The sequence below is a fragment of the Otolemur garnettii genome, unplaced genomic scaffold (genome assembly GCF_000181295.1).
Source record: "Otolemur garnettii isolate 467f Iridium unplaced genomic scaffold, OtoGar3 scaffold00155, whole genome shotgun sequence".
In the NCBI taxonomy this organism is placed as follows: Eukaryota; Metazoa; Chordata; class Mammalia; order Primates; family Galagidae; genus Otolemur; species Otolemur garnettii.
In genome coordinates this window covers 3,444,263-3,466,669 of record NW_003852550.1, presented here as the reverse complement: position 1 = coordinate 3,466,669, position 22,407 = coordinate 3,444,263, and positions in this window count along the sequence as shown.

Below are 22,407 nucleotides of genomic sequence, written 5' to 3'. Positions count from 1 at the left end.
CCAGTAAGGTAGAAGAGTGTAGGCACAGGGTGTAGGCTCTAGTACCAGACTGCCTGGGTCCAAATCTATGGTCTGTCTTTCATTAGCTGAGTGACTTCAAGAAAGTTACCTAACCTCTCCAAGCCTCACATTTCCTCATCTGTAAAATGGATGTAACAAATAGTGCCTGCCTCCCCTGGTTGCTGTGAAGATTGAGGCGTTACCCTAGAGCCTGGCCCAGGGGAAGGGGTCGGTAATGGTAGCTGCTATTCTGTACTTCCCTCTCATCTTGGCTTCCAATTCTTCCACCGCTACCCCCTGTTCTCCTTTTGGCTCCATTTGCCTCATTCCTGTTAGTGTGTACAATACACCAGACTTCCCTACCTTAAAAATAACCCTCTTCAAGAGAGAAAAAAATAAAAGAGGAAAAAAAAAGAAAGAACTTTAGTGCCCCTTTCCCCCTCTAGATATTGTCTCATTCCTGTTCTCTGCCCCTGCCCTCAGCCTTACTTCTTTTTTTTGATATGATCTCCATCTGTCCCCTAAGCTAGAGTGCAGTGGCATCAACTTACCTTACTGCAGCCTTGAACTCCTGGGCTCAAGCAATCTACCTGTTTCAGCCTCCCACGAAGCTGGGTCTACAGGCACATGCCCAGCTATTCCCCACCCCCATGGAGGTGGGATCTGACTATGCTGTCCAGGCTGGTCTCGAACTCTTGGCCTCAAATGGTCCACCTGCCTCAACCTTTCAAAGTGTTGGGATTACAGGCACAAGCCACCACACAAAGCCCCTCTTCTTCCTTTCTGAGTAAAACTCCTCAAACAAAGGGTCTAGACTCTGGATCTGCTTTTTTTTTTTTTTTTTTTTTGTAGAGACAGAGTCTCACTTTTTCGCTCTCGGTAGAGTGTAGTGGAGTCGCTCCAGCAACCTCCAACTCCTGGGCTTAGGCGATTCTTCTGCCTCAGCCTCCCAAGTAGCTGGGGCTACAGGCGCCCGCCACAATGCCTGGCTATTTTTTGTTGCAGTTTGGCTGGGGCTGGGTTTGAACCCGCCACCCTCGGTATATGGGGCTGGTGCCATACTCACTGAACCACAGGTGCCTCCCTGTATCTGCTTTCTTACCTTCCAATCCTCAATCCTTTGCCATAAAATATTCACCTTAATAAAACCTCTTTGTCATGGTTACCTATGCATGCTGCCAAATCTAACACTCAATTTTTACCCTTCATGCTTTGTGACTACTGCTAAGCCTTTAGTGCAGTTGACAACTCCTACCTTGAAACTTTTCTCTTGATTTCTCTCAGTCTTCTGATTGCCTCCTTTTTTTTTTTTTTTTTTGAGACCCAGTCTCACTATGTCTCCCTGGGTAGAGTGCCATGGTGTCACAGCTCACAGCAACCTCAAACTCTTGGGCTTAAGCGATTCTCTTGCCTCAGCCTCCCAAGTAGCTGGGATTACAGGCACCCACCACAATGCCCAGCTATTTTTTTGTTGCAGTTGTCATTGTTGTTTAGCTGGCCGGGGCTGGATTCGAATCCACCAGCCTCAGTGTATGTGGCCGGTGCTGTAATAGCTGTGCCGAGCCAGATGATTGCCTTCTTCTTTATCAGTCTCTTCACTTTTCAGTCTTTCTTGCTGGTTCTTCCTTATCTCCTCAACTTCTCAATGTTGAACTGTCCAGAGCTCCATCCTGAGACCTCCTTTCTTTTCCTTCTTACTCTCTCCCTTGGTGATATTGATTAGTCCCACCATGCTAAATACCATCCTCACATATAAATAAAATCCTTACAGTGATGACTCCCAAAGTAATATTTTTATTCCTTGAAACCCCTACTCTGAGCTCCAGACTTGTACGTCTGTTTACTTAGTATCTCTATTTGGATATCTAAACCTGTTTCAGAGTTAACATGTCCAAATCAGAGTTTTTGAGTTTCTTTCCCCCAAATTTGCTCTTCCATGTGAGAAAGGAAAAGCAACCCTTGACATCTGAGAACTGGCCTGACATTTACATCTAGGCTTTACTCTTGTTAGAAGTTGGCCCGGGCTCGGCGCCTATAGCTCAACCGGCTAAGGCGCCAGCCACGTACACCTAAGGTGGTGGGTTCGAATCCCCAGCCCGGACCCGCCAAAACAACAATGACGGCTGCAACCAAAAAAAATAGCTGGGCGTTGTGGCGGGCGCCTGTGGTCCCAGCTACTTGGGAGGCAGAGGCAGGAGACTCGCTTGAGCCCAGGAGTTGGAGGTTGCTGTGAGCTGTAATGCCACGGCACTCTGCCCAGGGGGACAGCTTGAGGCTCTGTCTCAAAAAAAAAAAAAAGAAGTTGGCCCGGTGTTCACTGGTAGGCCATGCTTATTCTCTTTTTGGCCATAAACAATTTCACAGGACACCAGTGGCAGACAAATCCAATGGCAAGGCTAGATATATCTTTGTGACCATGATCAAGTGAGATTAACCAGAGCATTTCATAAAGTTATATAAGCACAAACTAAAACAAGGTTCTGGTGAAACTTACAAATACCAAACATCCTCCTTCCCCACCTAATTTGAGGGACTAATACTTTTCTACAAATGACAGTTTTAGTCTCCTGTACTTTCTCCCCTTCTAGATGAGATTTATTGTCATGTCCAATCAGAGACTTACCCTCCCTTCCTGACAGCATCCATTTTTGTAAATGGTGCTAACACCAACCATCCAAGTCTCCTATGCTATAAAGGGAGCCATATCGATTCTGCTCTTTTTCTCACCCTGTCACATCCAATCTAGGAACCAAATCCTTTCCATTTTACCTCCAAACAGAATTCTGCAAATGACCAATTCTCACCATCTCTCTCTCCTTTCATCCCCGTAGTCTATATCCCTGTCATTTCTTATCTAGACTTACCATAACACTTCCTATTTGGTCTTCATTTTTATTTTTTTATTAAGTCATAAACACATAGATCATATATACATTAATGGGTTTATGGGGTACAATGTGCTGATTTTAAATACAATTTGGAATGCTTACATCAAACTAGTTAATGTAGCCTTCACTTCATTTACTTAATTATTATGTTAAGACATTTATACTCTATGCTTAATAGATTTGACATGTACCCTTGCATTATGCATCGCTCTTCTTGCCTTTGCCAGCGCCCCTGCAGGCAGTTCTTTACACAACAGCCGGAGCAATATTAAGGCATAAAGCAGATCACAGATCACGTACCTTGTCCATTTAAGGGCCTCCATTGGATTACCCATTCAATTAGAATACAGGCCCAACTCCTTACCATGGTCTATATGGCCCCATGTGATCTGATCCTTGCCAACTCCTCTAAACCCCATCTCCTGATACCCTTTCCCCCTAGCTAACTAAATTCAAGTTACTCGTGTCTTTTTACTATATCTTAAATACTTCACGATCTTAACTTCCTTAAAGATTTTACATGTGCTGTTTCCTCTGCCTGGAATGTTCTTCCACATCTTATGGCTCTTTCTGTCTCATCATCCAGGTTTCAGCGCAAATGCCACTTTCTCAAAGGCCTTCCTTGGCCATCCTATCTATAGTTGCTCTTTTCTTCTACCCCCACCTTCTTCTCTATCTCATCGCCCTGTATATTTACTTCACAGTAGGAAGCACTGTCTAAAATTATCATGTTTGCGTACTTACTAGCTTATTGTCAGTCTTTCCCAGGTAAGCTATAAGTTCCACGAAGGCAGGAATTTTTGAGTGTCATTTTTTTTTTTTTTTGAGACAGAGTCTCTCACTTTATCACCCTCGGCAAAGTGCTGTAGCATCATAGCTCACAGTTACCTCAAACTCTTGGACTCAAATGATCCTCCTGCCTCAGCCTCCCAAGTAGCTGAGACTATAGGCATATGCCACCATGGCTGGCTATTTTTTCTATTTTTAGTGCAGACGGTATCTCGCTCTTGCTTACCCTGGTCTTGAACTCCTGAGTTCAAGTAATCCACCTGCCTTGGCCTCCCAGAGTACTAGGATTAAAGGTGTGAGCCACTGTGCCTGGCCTTCTAAATGTCAATTTTTAAAAAAATGTGTATTTTTAAAAACTTTTTAGCAGGCACAATTGATGTACAAAAAGGTGCACACATATAAGTGTATGATTTGATGGGTTTGGGCATGCATATATATATACCCATCAAATAATTACCACAATCGAGATAATGAACTTGTCCATCACCCTCAAAAGTTTTCTTGTGATCTTTTGTGCCTCCCTCCTGCTGGCCCAGATTAATCAGTGATCTACTTTTTGTTGCTATAGATTAATTTGCATATTCTACAATTTGATACAAATGCAATTGTGCAGTGTGTACTTCTTTCACTCAGCGCACTGATTCTGAGATTCATCTATATTATTGCATGTATGAATCGTTCATTTCTTCTTGCTTTGGAATTGCAAGAATGTATCACAGTTTATACCCATTCACCTGCTGGAGAATAGCTGGGCTGTTACTAGTTTTTCACAACGATGAATAAAGCTTTGGTAAGCGTTTGTATGCAAGTTTTTGTGTGGACGTATGTGGAGTGCATATGCAGGAATTTTGTGAGTGTGGGTCTTTGAAGCATCCCTCATTCCCAGACACTTGTATAATATCTTTAAAATATGTATGGTTAAATATATGTTGAAGGAATAAATGAACTTTCCTTTTTGGTTCAGGTCTATGGACGGTTCTACCATTCCTGCACCCATCGTAGTACCCCTCGCTACCCCATCCTTTGTCCCATGCCTGCCTTTCCAACCTGCAGCCCTGAGTGACCCCATCAAGGTAGCTGTTTTTACTCTAGGCTTGTTGTAGAAACCCTGCTCATTGGGTTCCCTGCCAATGCGTGCTCTCTACCCTTAGCTGGCCCCTCTGGCTGTTCAACAATCCGTTCATTCCTCGCTTGCTGACTCCCTATCACATTCCCTACAGCAGCTGCTCCCAACTTCCTGCCCTCTCCTCAAGCCCCCAGCCCCAACCCTCCCCTTCATTCTCAGGAGATGACTTCACCTCCTTCATTACTGAAAAGATTGAGGCCAATTGACAAGAGCTTCTTTGGCTTGTATCTGAGTCATCTCCACAACAGCCATCTCAAACGCTTCCGGCTCTCAGGAAGATGTGCAGCTTCACCTTGCCAAGGTTAAGCTCTCTGCCGGTGTGCTGGATCCTAGCCCCAGCTTGAATGATATTAACCAGAGCAGCAAAAAATAAAATGTATGCAGCCCTCGATACGGGCCACGCACTGGGGTAAGTGCTGAGAAAAACTCTGGCTTTTACCGAAAAAGTATGTCATCACCACTTCTTTTTTACCCAATCTTAAAAACTCATTAAAATTATTATTTTTTGAGACAGAGTCTCACTCTGTCACCCTGTCATAGATTACAGTAACCTCAAACTCTTGGGTTCCAGAGATCCTCTGGCCTCAGCCTCCCAAGTAGCTGGGACTACAGGTGCCCGCCACAACGCCCAGCTACTTTTTCTGATTTAGGAGAGGTGGGATCTTGCTCTTGCTCAGGCCGCACTCAAACTTCTGAGCTCAACTGATCCACTTGCCCCAGCCTTCCAGAGTGCTAGGATTGCAGGCATGAGCCACCAGGCCTGGCTTAAAAAAAAAAAAAAAAACTCATTAATTTTTTTTGCAGTTTTTGGCCGGGCCGGGTTTGAACCCATCACCTCCAGTATATGGACCCACCACCTCTCGTATATGGGGCTGGCGCCTTACTCCTTTGAGCCACAGGCATTGCCCAAAAAACTCATTAATTTTTTAATAAAAGGATTGCAAATGCATAAATGCTAAGCACTTCGCATGTGTTATCTAACTGAATTTCCACAGCAAGAGTAGAGGGTAGAACTATTTTTTCAATGACCAAAGAGACTAAAGATCAAAGAGGTTTAAGTAACTTACTTGGAGTGATATACCTAGTAAGTGGTGGAGCTAGGATTTGAGCTAAAGTCTAAACCCAGAGCTCTCCTTTTCCCTCTTTCTTCTTTTTCTTAATTTCAAATTAATGTGAGGGTACAAATTTTTAGGTTACATTGCTCTCACTTCCAGAATAAAGTTCCAGTTGTAAAAGAGCCCCTCACCCAGGGGGTGTGTCATACACCCTCACAATGAGCATATTAGGTGAGATCCTGCCTCATGCCCTCCCCTCTTCTGCCATACGTCCTTTCCCCTCCTCCCTTAACCCTCCCGCCTCCCTCTACCCCCGTACTAGACTATATTTGTGTTTTACTGTTCATATGAGCATGTAATCATTATATATTGGTTTCATATTAATATGGAGTACGCTGGATATTTATTTTTCCATTCTTTCAATACTTTACCAAGAAGAACGGGTTTCAGTTCCATCCAGGTAAATCCTCTTTCTTCTGTTTCTATCTCTCATTTTCTCTCCCCACCTCCTCCCTGAAGTCCAGAGGGTTATCTTAATCCTACACCTCAGTTCATGGAACATTATGATCTTTGGCAAAACTAGAAAGCAATTATGGAGAAAAAGTAAATTAAAGAGGAAGAAAGACACACTAAAGGGAAGATATGAAAGAACTCACTAGACTAGGGGTTATGAACTTCATCCTGGAAGCAGTGAGTCTCAAACTTTAGTAAGCACTCCCTGGGGTGCTTGTTAATAGGACTGATCCCCAAGCTCCTCAGACCTCCTTGATCAGTGCCTCTGGGGGGGGGGAAGCAAAAGCAGAAACATAAAAGATTAATTAGGAGACCATGACAGTATTTCAGAGGAGAGATGACAGAGGCCTGGTGGTGGCAAAGGAGCTGGAGAGACATACATTTCTTTTATTACAGTCAAATACACATAACATAGAAATTACCTTTGGAGCAATTTTAAAAGGCACAAATCAGTGTTTTGGGGTGGTGTGCAATCAGCATTAGTATTAATTCCAAAACATTTTTGTCACCCAGATTGAAGTTTTAAAAGGTATAGGCAGAGGGGAGAGGAGAGAGACGGGAGGGAATGGGGGAGGGCAAGGAGAGGGAGGGCATTTGGCGGGATCTCACCTTATGTACACAACATAAGGGTACATTTCAAAACAGCTAAGAGTATATCATAAATGTCTTACCACAAAAGTAAGTGAGGTGCTAGTTATGTTAATTAGTTTTTATAAGCATTCCACTTAAATATCAGATTGTCACATTGTACCCCATAAATGTCTACAGTTATGATTTAATAAAAATTAAGTTTAAGGCAGTGCCTGTGGCTCAAAGGAGTAGGGTGCTGACCTCATATGCTGGAGGTGGCGGGTTCAAACCCAACCCCAGCCAAAAACTGCAAAAAAAAAAGTGAAGATTTGCATCTTTAAAAAAAAAATTAAGTTAAAAAAAAAGGTACAGGCCAGGCATGTTGGCTCATGCCTGTAGTCCCAGCTACTTGGGAGGCTGAGGCAGAAGGATCACTTGAGTCCAGAAATTTGAGGTTGCTGTGAGCTAGGTTGACTGCCAGGGCACTCTAGCCTGGGCAACAGAGTGAGATTGTCTCAAAAAAAAAAAAAAAAGAATTTTAAAAGGTAGAACTTGCAGAACACTTAGAGATCTAAAAATAGACCTGCCATTTGATCCTACAATTCCTCTACTAGGTATACATCCAGAAGACCAAAAATCACATTATAACAAAGATATATGTACCAGAATGTTTATTGCAGCCCAATTCATAATTGCTAAGTCATGGAAGAAGCCCAAGTGCCCATTGACCCATAAATGGATCAATAAATTGTGGTATATGTATACCATGCAGCTTTAAAGAAAGATGGAGACTTTACCTCTTACATGTTTACATGGACGGAGCTGGAACATATTCTTCTTAGCAAAGTATCTCAAGAATGGAAGAAAAAGTATCCAACGTGCTCAGTCTTATTATGAAACCAATTTATAACTTTCATAAGCTATAAAGCCCAATTATAGCCCAAGAAGAAGGGGAAAGGGGAGGGGAGAGGATGGGTGGAGGGAGAGTAGTTGGTGGGACCACACCTACAGTGCATCGTACAAGGGTACATGTGAAATTTACTTGGTGTAGAATATATGTATGAAATTTACTCGGTGTAAAATGTATAAATGTCTTCACACAATAACTAAGAAAATGCCCTGAAGGCTATGTGGACCAGTTTGATGAAAGTATTTCAGATTGTGTGTAAAACCAGCATTGCATTAATGTACACAGCTATAATTTAATTTTTAAAAAAGGGTAGAACTAGCAGAACTGTGCAAGGAGGAAGGAATACACTCATTAGGTTTTGACAGCATGCTGATGGGAACAGTGGTGGTATGTAACAGAGATGAGTAAATTAAAAAATGAGATCTTTCATGGGTAGGAATGAAGGCTACATAAAGGCAGTAATGAACATGGTGAGTTTCTTAGAGACCTTCAGGGGCCATTGAAGCAACCAGTTGGAGTAGACCTGTGGTATGGGTGCAAGTTAGGGTCTGGGGGCCCAGACTATACAACAGCAAAGATTCATACGGGGTGCACTATTTGTCAGACACTGGTCCAAGTACTTTATATACATGATTTCAGTGAATCCTTGCGTTACAGATGAGCAAACAGAAACACAGAGCACCTGGGCCAAGTTACTAGGCTATGACAAGGGGGGATTGAAATTTAGTGAGCCTGACTTTAGAGCCAGTGTTCATACCCATTATACTAGTCTGCCTCTCATGGGGGCATTTCATCTCGAATCTAGGAAAATAGAGGTAAGGGGGAGGGCAGAGACGTGAGGAAGGTTCACATGTATGGAGAAAGGCATCAGAGCAATTTACTGAAGAAGACAGGGAAAGACATATAAGGAAGGTAGCAGGAAACTGTCAAAATTGCAGAGGTCAAAAGAGAGGAGAGTTTCAAGAAGGTTCCTGCAGATGTGTTGCAACCGAAGGCTGAGGAGTAGACATCTGATTTGCTGGTGATTGTCACTGCTTGTTTTCCAGATGGCTGGTTAGTGGGGAACACGGAAAACCAGAGGGAAAGGGTTAAGGAGTAAGTTGGTGGTAGGAACAGAAAGCAGATGATGTGGACTGTTTTTTAGAGAATGATGGAAATGAAATAAAGGGCAAAGATTATTGACTGATAAATCTTTGGAAGGAATCAGCATAGCATCTTAGATCAAGCAGACAGATTAGACTTTTTGTTCTATCATCTACTTGTTCAGTGATCTTGAGGATAAGTGATTTCACTTTTTTTTTTTTATTAAATGATAGCTGTGTACGTTAATGCACTCATGGGATACAGTGTGGTGTTTGAAATATTTTCATCAAACTGGCTAACATAGCCTTTATGTCAGTGATTTCACTTCTTGGAGACTCAGTTTCCCCATAATAGTACAGGGCCTACCTACCTCAGAGGGCTGGAAAGTGAGATGATGCATGTGAAACACACACAATTAGCTATTGTTTAAATTAGTTGCTCCATGAATGTACTGCAGTTATCTTGAGTATCCAGGAAACTCCCCAATCCAGACCCCTCAGGGCCTTTGAGATCAGTGCTGACTGGACTAGAGTTGCCAATTGCTGTCATAGAAGCAGTCCTCTTGGGGTCACCTCAGATCGGAACCAAGTTGTAAAGGTTAAACTCAAACCAGAGCAGCTTAATTAAGATAAATGGCCCTTTGTCTCATTACCGCTCTGCACAGTGACCTGGGTAGAGCTTGTGTAAACTCTGTATGTGGGTGAATAGGTAGGAACCACAGCTTCTCTTGGAAGGAGAAATGACTCATCACAGCCACTCCTTGGCCTGGTTTCTCTAAGCACCTGAGGAAGCAAATAAAAGCCTAAAGCTTGTTGGCATTAGTTGTTTAAGGTTGCCCACTTATAATATGGGAAGAATCCCTTCCTCCTCCTCTTCCTTCTTCTTCTCTCTCATTTGACAGTCTCCAAAAATACCATATAAATATTACATCTTTTAGAAAGCAAGAATATGTGCAATGCACACAATGCCCCAACTCTTCTAAGCATTGCTGAATTTTTCTTTCAGGATTTGGAAAGCATTTGAGAGTTTTGCAAGACCCCAGAGTTCAGCAGCATCTCATGTTCAGGTGTGTATCTGTATGAGCTATAAAAACTAAATTTCCATCGATCCCGAGTCATTCCTTGAAAGCTGCTTTTTTTTTTTTAAATCTCTCTTGCCACCTGCTTCTCCTCAAACTTTAGTGTATGATGACCCAAAGGCAGACTTGTGGTTGTTTGAGTTTGCTACATCCAGGATCCAGAGGAGTATACCAGAGACACAATTTTTCCGGGGGAAAGTTCCACCAGTGCTTAAGTCATATGGTGGTGGTTACGGCAACTGCTGGGGCTGGCAATTGTCTTCAGGGCTGACCTTACACAGCCCCAGAGTGGTCTCTGGGCATCATGCAGGCCCTGGCCCCTAGGAGCCTCCATTCAAAAGCAACTTACAGGGAAAGAAATACTTTTGTTTTCCTCTGCATTTCTGCATTTCTCCTCTCAACACCACTCCAGTATCTTTATCTCCCTGCCTTTTTTTTTCCTGCTCCTTTCCTTTGAGTCTTTGGAGTAAATCACCCACAATCACAGCCTTTACCTCTCCCCTACTCAGGTCAGCCTCAGAGCTATTTGCCAATTGGAAAGAACTCTTTCCCATGGCCGAAGTGGCTGTCTATGTGTGTCTGGTGACACTCACCAGAGTTTTCTTAAGGGGGAATCTGTTTCAGCAGAGAACGGGAACTCAAGAAAAATATCTGGGGACAAGTGGTTTCTGATACAGACTCAGGAAAGCCCATCACTGAGCCCTGTTAGCCGATCAGAATGGTGTCTCGGGCTTCAGGGCAGCAAGCCTGCCCTCTTCTATCTATGGAAAAGCAGCATTTCTCCTGTAAGCCCAGGTCCCAACCCAAATACAACGTGACAGCGCCTGCTTCTCATCTCGTTCACCCCCAGGGGGAGCAGTCTGCTGAGGCTGTGTCCGGTATGCAGTGGCCACCCTCTTGGAAAGAAGAAAGGATGTCTTTAAGAGTGAGTCCTCCCTTTGGAGCCTCTCTGAGTAATTGTGCACGGTCCTGTAAGGCCCCTCCAACCTGTGACTCTGGGTCCCAATTTATAGCTGTGCTCAATTTGCTATACTTCCCCATCCCTCAGGTGCTGTAGGTATGGAGTCAGCCCCTTCAGAGAATCCCCTCTCTATTTCTGAGAATCCCCCCAAATGATGCCTCCCGTGTGCCTAGAAATCAATCTGTCAGCTGTAGGCACTACACTGATTTTTTTTCTTCAGACTCTTGTCCACATTGGCTATTTTTTAAATCTTAAATATATTTAAAACTTTAAAAAAAAATTAAATCATAGCTGTGTACATTAATGCAATTATGGGGTACAATGTGCTGGTTTTATATACAATTTGAAATACGTTGGCTATTTTTGCTGAGGGTTGCCATCATGAGCAGGCCAGTATCCATGCTTAGGGATCTGTGTGACACCCCCTGGAGATGGAGAGCCACTGGAGAGCTGAGTTATGGGCAGGACAAACCATCATTCTGCTAATTCTCTTCCACAGTGCATCAGCAGGGCCCAGAGCCAGGGCTGCATATGCCTAGAGTTTCATCAAGTTGCAAGTGAATTGTTCCATCAGCCTCTGACTTCAGAGCACAAGTGCTCTGAGCTTACAAAGCCTCTGTGGGTTTCTGGCCATTCTTCTCACACGCAGGGCTTTAACCCTAGCCCAGTGGGCTGGATTGGGGAAGAGGAGCCAGGCCAGTCTTTTGAGTCAGTCTTCTCCCTCTTAGGGGAGAGCCCATTCCCCCCCAAAACAGCCCCTCCCCCCAAAATCAAGCAATATTTTTTTTCTCTTTCCTCTAAGACAGGTTTGTAGCAACTTGGCACCACATGCACAGCATCTTAGACCTCTTCACTCCAAAGGAGGGTCTTTGCAGCTTGGTGCCCATAGCTCAGCGGTTACAACGCAGGCCACATGCACTGAGGCTGGCAGGTTCAAACCTGGCCTCGGGCCTGCTAAACAACAATGACAACTGCAACAAAAAATAGCTGGGTGTTGTGGCAGACCACTGCTACTTAGGAGTCTGAGGCAAGAGAATCACTTGATCCCAAGAGTTTGAGGCTGCTGTGAGCTGTGATGCCACAGCACCAAGAGTGACATAGTGAGACTCTGTCTCAAAAAAAAAAACAAAACCCACACAGTAAGGTCTTTGCATTTACAGTTGCATAATTAGGAGCTGCTTGAAGTGGGTGGGGGGGTCGAGTGTTGAAGAAGCATGTTTGCGTTTGCTTCTGTTTCTTAGGAAGGGAAAGGCTTGAGCATGTTTAACTGGTAGCAGGAGAGAAAGGAGAGAGGAAGAAGGTGAAGCTCCGAGAAATAGACGGGGATAATAGCTGGAGCCTGTCCTCCAGTGGAAGGCAAAGGGGGGGGACCCACTTCCCCTCCTCTTTGTGACAGGAGGATGGAGGGAACATTAGGTGGGGACCTATCTATTTAGACAACGTAAGAGTGGCAGGGTAGGAAGTTGGGCGTTGTCCCCCTCCTCCGACCCAGAAAAAGTTCTATTTTCTCTGTGAAATGAGAGAGGGAGGGAGGTGAAGGATGGTGAGCAGAGGCTTGAAAAAAAGTGAAGAATGTTTGAAATTGTCATGGTGGAGGAGTTTGGAACAAGCTAATTAGGAAACCAAAAAGATCATGAGGCAGCCAGAAAGGACCTCATCCTCATTGGTCTTCGTGACTCCATAGTGTGTCACTATAGTGTGTCATACAGAGTGTCGTGCCATCTGCAGCCGGGCTTGGCAGCAGGCATGGAGAAAGAAGGTTTCTTTCTCGTAAATAGAACTCATTCTTTTTTTCTTTTTTTTTTTTTCTGGTAATGTAAAAAATTCTGAGCTAAAAGTGGAGAAACTTGAGTTTAAATCCCAGTTTCATCATCTGTGTGACTGTGGGGCAACTAATATGACCATTTTATACCCCCCTATTCTCCCTGAAAGGGCTGTTGTATGAAAGAAAGGAAGCACAGAATGATGAAAGCCACATACAAGGCACGAAAATGGCAAAAGCAAAAAGTAATTGTAGCATAAGTATTTTTACCTTTTTTGGAGGGGGATCAGCCAGAGTCTTGCTTTGTCACCCACTGTAGAGTGCTGTAACATCATAGCTCACAGCAACCTCAACCTCTTGACCTCAAGCAATTCTCTTGCCTCAGCCTCCTGAGTAGCTGGAACTATAGGTGCCTGCCACAACGCTCAGCTATTTTTAGAGACGAGATCTCACTCTGGCTAGGGCTGATCTTGAACTCATGAGCTCAAGCTATCCACCAGCCTCAGCTTCCCAGAGTGCTAGGATTACAGGCGTGAGCCACTGTGCCTGGCCCTCTAGCATAAATATTTTTAAATATAAACTGCAGGAATTTTGTTTTAATTTCAGGTTAATGTGAGGCTACAAACAACCAGGTCATAATATTTGAATTTGTTAGGTAGAGTCCATCTTGTAGTTGTTTCCCACACCCCAAAGGTGTGCCATACACCCCTACATTGTGCCCATTAAGTGGGAGCACACCAATACCCCCTCATCCCCTCTCCCCCATGACCTCTCCCCCATGTCACTTCTGCCTAATTTGAATTGAATTTTTACTCCTATGTGGGCATATATGAGATCATCTATTGACTGCAGGAAAATTTTTAAAAGAAAATATTTATAGGGTGGCACCTGTGGCTCAAAGGAGTAGGGCACTGGCCCCATATGCCAGAAGTGGCGCGTTCAAACCCAGCCCTGGCCAAAAACAGCAAACAAAAAAAAAAAAAAGAAAAAAGAAAAGAAAGAAAACTTTTATAACACATACCATAAAGGGCTTACTATACACAGAGTTCCTACAAATTAAAAAGAAAGCACAAAAATAAAATGAGGAAAAGGGGCTAGGCGTGGTGGCTCACACCTGTAATCCTAGCAATCTGGGAGGCCAAGGTGGGATGATTCCTTGAGCTCAGGCATTTGAGACCAGCCTCAGCAAGAGCAAGACCTCATCTCTACTAAAAATAGAAAAACTAGCTGGGTATTGTGGCAGGTTCTTGTTTGAACTAGCCAGGCGACAGAGCAAGACTCTGTCAAAAAAAAAAGGACAAAAGGAATGAATCAGCAATTAACAGAAGAAGAAATTCAAACAGCCAATAAACAGAAAACAATGTTTAACCTCACTAATATGGAAATTAAAGTAAAATTCAAACAAACAACAATTACTCATCTTATTTCACCTCTCAGACTTAACAAAAACAAACAGATGAATCATAATTAGTGTTGGTAAAGATATGGAGACCCCAGCACTCACTTCCTCTGTTGGTGGGAGTGCAACCTGGCACAATATCTTTAACCCAGGAATTCCATTTGTAGCCATTTATCCTGCAGATATAGTCACACAAATACACCAAGATATGTGTAATCGTATTCATTGCTTCCATGTTTATGATCGCAAAAATAGAAGCAACCAACAAAACTCTCATATATCGCTAAAATTTCCTCTCCTAGAAAGTCATTAAATAAATTATTGTGTGAACCCATGGTGGGATAGTATACAGTCATGTTAAAAGTGATGTTAGGGGAAAATGCCCAAGATCAATGATAAAAGGAAACTGGTGAGTGTGGAGTCATATGTGTGTCATTGTATCTCATATAAAATTGAAGTATATGATAGAAAAATGCATGGCGGAATACACAGCAGATTTAATAGAGGTTACTCCTGGGAGGGGGGAATTACAAGGACTTTCTACTTTAGAACTATGATTTCTCCCAACAGTTCATCATGAAAAACTTAAATGGGCAGAAAATTAGAAAGACTTGTTCAGGGGATGCCTGTACAGAGAATGCCTCACCACGAAGGGTCTGCTGTTAACATTTTACGTTATTTGCTTTGTCACATATCTCTCCAATTATTATATCCCTTAAACCCACCTTAGGTTTTAAAGTGTTTTGTATTTACTTTAACTTCAAAGTAAATTGCGAACATCAGTACACTTTTTCTCTATAAATACTTCAGGTCGTGTATCATTTACTGGAACTCAATGTTTATTTACAATTCTTCCCTGTTGTGATAACATTCACATGCAGTGAATGGAACAAATCTTAAGTGAATGAGTCAACGGATTTTAACTATGAAGGCGCAGAACACTAGCATCACCCAAGGAAGTTCCCTCCTGTCCATCACAATCCATCTTTACCCCACCCCTTCTGTAACTTTGAAAATATTTAAATAAACTTCCAGTTTGAGAACAGTTTTTAAGTTTACCAAAAATTGGCGAAGGTAGTACAGAAAGTTCTCATAGACGCTGTCCCTGTTTTCCCCATTGTTCATGTCATATATCAATATGGTAGATTTGCCACAAGTAGTCAGCAAGTATCGATACGTTATTATAACTGTAGTCCGCAATTTTTCAGATTTCATTGGTTGTTCCTTAATGCCCTTTTCCTGTTCCAGGACGCCAGCCAGGATGTCACATTACGTTTAGTTGTCGTATCTCCTTAGGCTCCTCTGGACTGTGACTGCTTCTCAGATTTTCCTTGTGTCTGTGTGTGTGTTTTGAGACCGAGTCTTGTTCTTGTGGCCCTAGGTAGAGTGATGTGGTGTCATAGCTCACAGTAACCTCAAACTCCTGGGCTCAAGTTATCCTCTTGCCTCAGCCTCCCGAGTAGCTGGGACTACAGGCGCCTGACACATGCCTGGCTATTTTTAGAGATGGGGTCTTGCTCTAGCTCAGGCTGGTCTCCAACTCCTGAGCTCAAGCAATCCAGCCACCTTGGCCTCCCAGAGTGCTGGTATTACAGGTGTGAGCCACTGCACCCGGCCCTCATTTTCCTTGTTTTTTATGACCTTCCCAGTGTTGAGGAGTACCGGTGAAGGCGTAGGTTGAGAATTTCTCTCAGTTTAGCCTTGTCTAATGTTATTTTCGTGGTTAGACTGCAGTTCTGTCATTTGTCAATATTTATAGCAATCGTGTTTACTGTTTGTAATCAGTCTGAATAAAAAGTATACATTTTTCGGCTCGGCGCCTGTGGCTCAAGCGGCTAAGGCACCAGCCACGTACACCTAAGGTGGTGGGTTCGAAACCAGCCCAGGCCTGCCAAACAACAATGATGGCTGCAACCAAAAAATAGCCAGGCGTTGTGGCGGGCGCCTATGGTCCCAGCTACTTGGGAGGCAGAGGCAGGAGACTCGCTTGAGCCCAGGAGCTGGAGTTTGCTGTGAGCTGTGATGCTACGGCACTCTACCCAGGGGGATAGCTTGAGGCTCTGTCTCAAAAAAAAAAAAAAAAGTACACATTTTTCAAGGCACGATGGTGGGTGGTGATGAGGAGTGAGGCGGCTGACATTAATAAGCTGAAAAGAAACATGTCTACTTCGAGCAACTTGGAGAAAATACATGAGAACGTGGAAAGTCACAGTGTCCCAGAGTGGTCCAGGCTGACCATGTGCAGGCATATGCTGCCAGGGCTATCCCCTGTCTGAGAAGGCGCCTCTGGAGGGAGGGTGGAGTGGCAGCCTGTGGAGGGGGCAGAGATTCCCCAAGGGAGACTGAGATCTTTCCGTAACAAATGTCTCCTAAATCAAGAAGCTTTTCTAATCTTGAAGGATTGACTATTCAGCACTACATCAAGTGAGAATTCCTCACCACCTTCTGCCCAGAGAGCCACTTGAAGCTGGAGAATGAAACCAGTTCTGGGAATGCCCAGGCATGAGCACAGTCTCAGCACTGGGTCTATTTTGGGAACATTTGGACATATTCAGCAGCATATTATACTTTGGCAAAATAAGTAGTGGTTCAAAGAAATAATCCTTGGTTTCCCCTTCATACCTGACATTTATCTATAGAATGCCATATTCTGAGCAGAGATGGGGATCTTGGGGATGGCTGGTTAACCATTACGATACTTGGCCATCTGGGAGGATTGAGCTGGATTTGAAAGAGCCAGAGCCCGTTATGTGGGGTTAATGGGGGCAGAGAGGGATCAAGTCCGTGAAATTTGAGAGAATCAATATGCGGAATGCTTGACCATAGCACATTCACACATTTCACAGAGGAAGGAGGCTAGGGTTACACCCAGCAACTGCAGATGCTTGATTACAAAAACCAACCTTAAGCATTTCCTATTTGCTGGCTGCCTTGGGCACCCCGAAGGGCCCCCCAAGCAAGGCTCTGTATCCTTTCTCAGTTCTCTCTGGGAGTCTGTCTGTAGCTTAAGACTGCTCCCCCAAACCTCTCCAGCTACCTACCTTGGTTATACTTGAACTTAGATCAAGTTTGGTAGGCAGGAGAGGCTTCACTCTGTAAGCGAAGGTGTGCCCCGAGGGAATGTGTGTGTTGGGGGAGGGCACAGCAGGCTGGTGGAAAATGAGCAAACAGCTGGAGACACTCCAAGGCAAGATAGAATTTTAGATCTGGCACTGGTGGGGGCAGGAAGAAGAGATGGGGAGGGCTTGGAGATGGTGAAAGAGATGGAATCTAGGAGCCTCCATGGCTATTAAAGCCCGGCACCTGGTCTAGGGCTGTGTACACAAATGACACATTAATTAATGTTCTAATAATAGCTAAGATTTATCGAGCACTTAAATTTTCCCAGGCTCTATACTTCATGTGCTTTATCATTGTGGCTCTCTCAATACTCTGTGGGAGGATATGGAGAAAGTAATATTACTGTCTCCCCATTTTACAAAGAAGATACTGAATCCCAGAGAGGTCCATTAACTTGTCCAACGTCTCAGTTAGCAAGTGGCAAAATTGGGATCTGAATCCAGAGACTGCCCTCAACTTCTTCCCTCTTGTGAGAGGCCTCAGTGTCGTAGATCAAGGTTGGCAGGATGAGGGGGCTAATTTCCTGGCTCTTCTGAGTCAGGTCTTCCCCTCCTGCCAATATTACTCCTGTCCCCGGACTTGTCCATCCCCAGGGTGTACAGAGAGGAGCCTTCCACTGACTCTGCTTTAAAGGGCAGGGCGTCCTGGGAAGCGGATTGGGAATAGCTGCCTGTCTTATCTATCCTGCTCTGGTCCTCTGTGATCAGCTGCTCTTCCTCACCCCCTCCTCCAGATTCTCACCCTCTTGTGACAAGAGGTGCTTGCTGCATCTGAGCTTAATGGCTCAAGAGATGGGTGGTGCAGCCGGAGCTCCCACGGGGGCATCTTTAGCAAGACCACCCTGTTGAATGGAGTTCTTCCCACGACCTGGCTTGCCGTCTTCGCCTGCTTTGTTTTTCTGCTCTGCTTCCTGCAACAGCCGCACCCATTGAAATGTATTCAGAGGCCTGTTCTTTTCCTGTTAGGTATGGGTTCAGAAAATAACCGGCGAGGTTTTGCTTCTTCCCACTTACTAGAGTGCCCGCCAGGCCAGGCCACTGCAGGCAGCTGGTCGCAGACGCACCGGGATTAGCAGCTTCCAGGCTGCCGCTGACCTCCCAGGCAGGCTCACAGACCTGTTGCTTTTTTTCTCCTTTCGTTCTTTCTTTTCTTTATTCTTTCCTTTCTTTTCTTTTTCTTCTTCTTTTTCTTTTCCTTCTCGTCTCGTCTCGTCTTTTCTTCCTCTCCTCTCCTCTTCTTTCTTCATTTTTCTTTTCTTTTTCTTCCTTGTCCTGTTCACTCCCCCCCCCCATCTGGATGTTTTGCTACTTGCTGACTGGCTTTCTATCCTGTTCCAATTTCTTTTTGTTGTTTGTTTAAGCACATTTTAATGTTACTTGCTAGTTTTCAAACACAAAGATATGTCTGGAAAGAAAGTTTTCTCTTCTTATACAACATCTAGGGTATAACCAGTGCTACCAATTTGATGCGTGTGCTCTCACACTTTTCTCATGAATACCATTAAAATTTGTAGGCTCGGCACCTGTGGCTCAAGTGGCTAAGGCGCCAGCCACATACACCTAAGGTGGCGGGTTCGAATCCAGCCTGGGCCCACCAAACAACAATGACAGCTGCAACCAAAAAAAAAAAATAGCTGGGCATTGTGGTGGACGCCTGTGGGCCCAGCTAATTGGGAGGCTGAAGCAGGAGACTCGCTTGAGCCTAAGAGTTGGAGGTTGCTGTGAGCTGTGATGCCACGCACTCTACCCAGGGGGACAGCTTGAGGCTCTGTCTCAAAAAAAAAAAAATTGTAGGAGGCCATTGGTTTGGACTGAGCTCCTGCACTAGGCCCAACAGACCAGGCCAAAATGAAGTTACTCATGTTGAAGTTTCATACCACCAACCTGAAGCTAAGTTGTTTATCTGAACTTCTGAGAAATTAGGAGAGACAGAGGCAATAGCCAAATCCCCAAACAGACCAGTTTTAGTCGGTGTAATAAAAAATTCCCTCTCCTTTATAAGGAAAGTAACTTCAAAGGGTCCAATCAGCTTTTGCTCTCTGTTTTTGCTTTCTTAAGCTGTTTTTTGCCTATAAAGCCAAATGCCTCTCAGCAGCTCATGGGAACACTCTATTTTATAGAATGAAGTGTTGCCCAGTTCTAGAGTCACAAATATTAATAAAAGCCAATTATATCTTGAAACTTGATAGAATTTTGTCTTTTGACAGCATGCACACATGCAACTGAGTTTACTTTTTGATCTAGGCTTTCTTCACACTTGAAGACCTTATCACATTGGACATGTTTTCTGTTATTTGAACACTTACTAGTGTGGCTTGTTGTATGTTCCTTTAATACATATACCAGGAGAGCTACAATATCACAACTGTTCAGCAGAAATGAAGCATTTTGGTTTGACAGATAAATGAATATTTACCAAATAAATGCTCTCTTGTAGCTTGTTATACAGAAACGTTTCACAAACTACACTAGCAGAAATTCAGAGGAGGATTTGGGGCAATAGGTGAAGGTGGGTTGATGCCGTTCTGAATTTTACTCAATGCAGTTACATGCACACAGGTATATGTGGCTCTTTCCCCCACCTATTTTAAAATAAAATAGCATCATATTATACAAAATACTCCACAACAATAAAAAATATATCAAGGACAACTGTCCTGGCCAACAGATAGAAAGTTATCAACTCATGCTGTGTTTTAGTATTCCAAGGGAGGATCACCTACTCACTCAACCATTCTCCTTTTGGAGGACCTTCAGATTGCTTCCCTATATGTGCCCATACCAGCTGCAGTGAACATTCTCAGGCATAAATCAGTGCTGACTTGTGAGAACACCATATTAGGATAAATTTTTAGAAAGGGTATTTTCAGATTGAAGGTTTGCATATTTAAAAAATCTTCAGATTCTGGTAATATTTTACCAGATTACTTTCTAAAATAGTTGTGACAACTTACTCTCTACTAGAGGTAGGTGTGAAAACAGTTACTGTTCCCCTATATTCTTGTCGGGACTGAATATTTTTAAATGGTACCAGTCTCAAAGATAAAACAATGCTATCTCACCATTTATAATATTTTACCTCCTTGAGCTCCTGTAAAGTTGAAACTTCCCTTATGCTTATTGATATCTGGATTTCCAATTCTGTAATTTACCTGTTTGCCACTTTTGCCTTAATTTTTTAGGTTGTTGGGTTTTTCAGAACCTATTCTTCTCAGCAAAGTATCTCAAGAATGGAAGAAAAAGTATCCAATGTACTCAGTCTTACTATGAAACCAATTTATAGCTCTCATATGAAAGCTATAACCCAATTATAGCCCAAGAAGAATGGGAAAGGGGAGAGGGAGGGGAGGGAAGGGGGAAGGATGGGTGGAGGGAAGGTAATTGGTGGGACCACAACTACGGTGCATCTTACATGTGAAACCTACTAAATGTAGACTATAAATTTCTTAACACAGTAACTAAGAAAACGCCATGAAGGCTATGTTAACCAGTTTGATGAATTGTATATAAAATCAGAACACTGTACTTCATGACTGCATTAATATACACAGCTATGATTTAATAAAAAATTTTTTTAAAAAAATGCAAAAAAAATTTTAGAAACTCTTTGTATTAAAGTGCTGTATTGGGCTTTTAATTTATATATTTTTAAATTAGAATTGCAGATATTTTTCTCTCAGTGAGAGTTTTAGAGTCTTTTGCCCCACAGAAAGTTTGAAAATTTTATGTTCTCAAATTAAGGTTAACCTTCTTGCTGGCTTATAAATTTCCTAATTTGCTTAAGAAGGCCTCTCTCATTCTGACGTTATAGTCTTCTTTATTTTTGTCTAAGTTTTTCATGTGAAAACTAAAATTTTAGAATTTATTTTACGTATGGAACAAGGAAAACCCAACAGGGGGTAGTTCCATTCAACCACCAAGACAGACACAGTATTTTCCACTTATCTTTTAAAAATCATATACCTAAATTTATTTTTAAATGTTTTTAGTTGATAAACAATTATTGTACACATTTATGGGGCACAATGTGATATTTCGATATATGTGTACATTACAGAGAGATTAAGTTAATTAACATATGCATCACCTCACATACTGATTTTCTTTTTTGTGTGTAAGAACATTTAAAATCTATTCTTTTAGCAGTTTTGAAATGTATGATATTATTACCTGTGGTCCCCATGCTCTGCGATAGATCCCTAAAATGGATTCCTTTCGTTTAATAGAAACTTTATACTCTCTGACCAATATAGCTGCTTTCCTACCCCGCCTCCCTGCCCCAGCTTCTGATAACCGCCATTCTATTTTCTGCTTTTATGAGTTTGAATTTTTAGATTCCATATACATAAGGACGATCATGCAGTATTTGCCTTGCCTGGCTTATTTCATTTCGTATAATGTCCTTTGGGTTCATTTATCTTAGCTTTTTTGCTTTCAGTGCTGGGGTGGGGGCTGAGGTCATTTTCGGACAGGTCTCCAGCAGCTCGGCTTGGTGTTACCTTTTTTATTCATAGTATTCCATAACCTTGTTTGGATTTTGGCAGTCTATCAAATTGAGGTGGTTTCCCGCTATGCTTGTGTTTTTTAAAGATTTTATTATTAGCCATGCCTGCTGAGTTTCATCAAATACTTCTTCCTAACCTTTTGATATAATTATATAACATTTCTCTTTTTTATTATGTGGGTGTAATTAATTATATTGGTAGACTGCCTAATATAACCATGTTTGCATTCCTCAAATAAACTGTGCTAATCAGAGTGAATTTTTTTATTATTATCTACTATGCTAAATGTATTTGCTAATATTATATTAAAACATTTTGTATTTATATTCAGAAGCAAAAATGGTCTACAGCTTTTTTGTTGTATTCTTTCATCACATTTTTAAAAGATGGTGTGTAGAGTAAATCAGGACGTTCTATGCAAATTGAGGACAGTTAGAAGTAACACAAAAATTACTTTTTTTGAAGGTTACATAGATCTCAGAAATTTCCTGGTTTTTTCCCTATGCCTTTTGATCTGTTCAGATTTCCTTCTGCTTCATGAGTTAATTATGATATTCTGTCTCTTGATAGAAATTTGTTCATTTTCTTTAGATTTTCAAAGTTGTTGGCCAAGTTGCATATAATTTTTGTCTTCTTTTTTTTTTTTTTT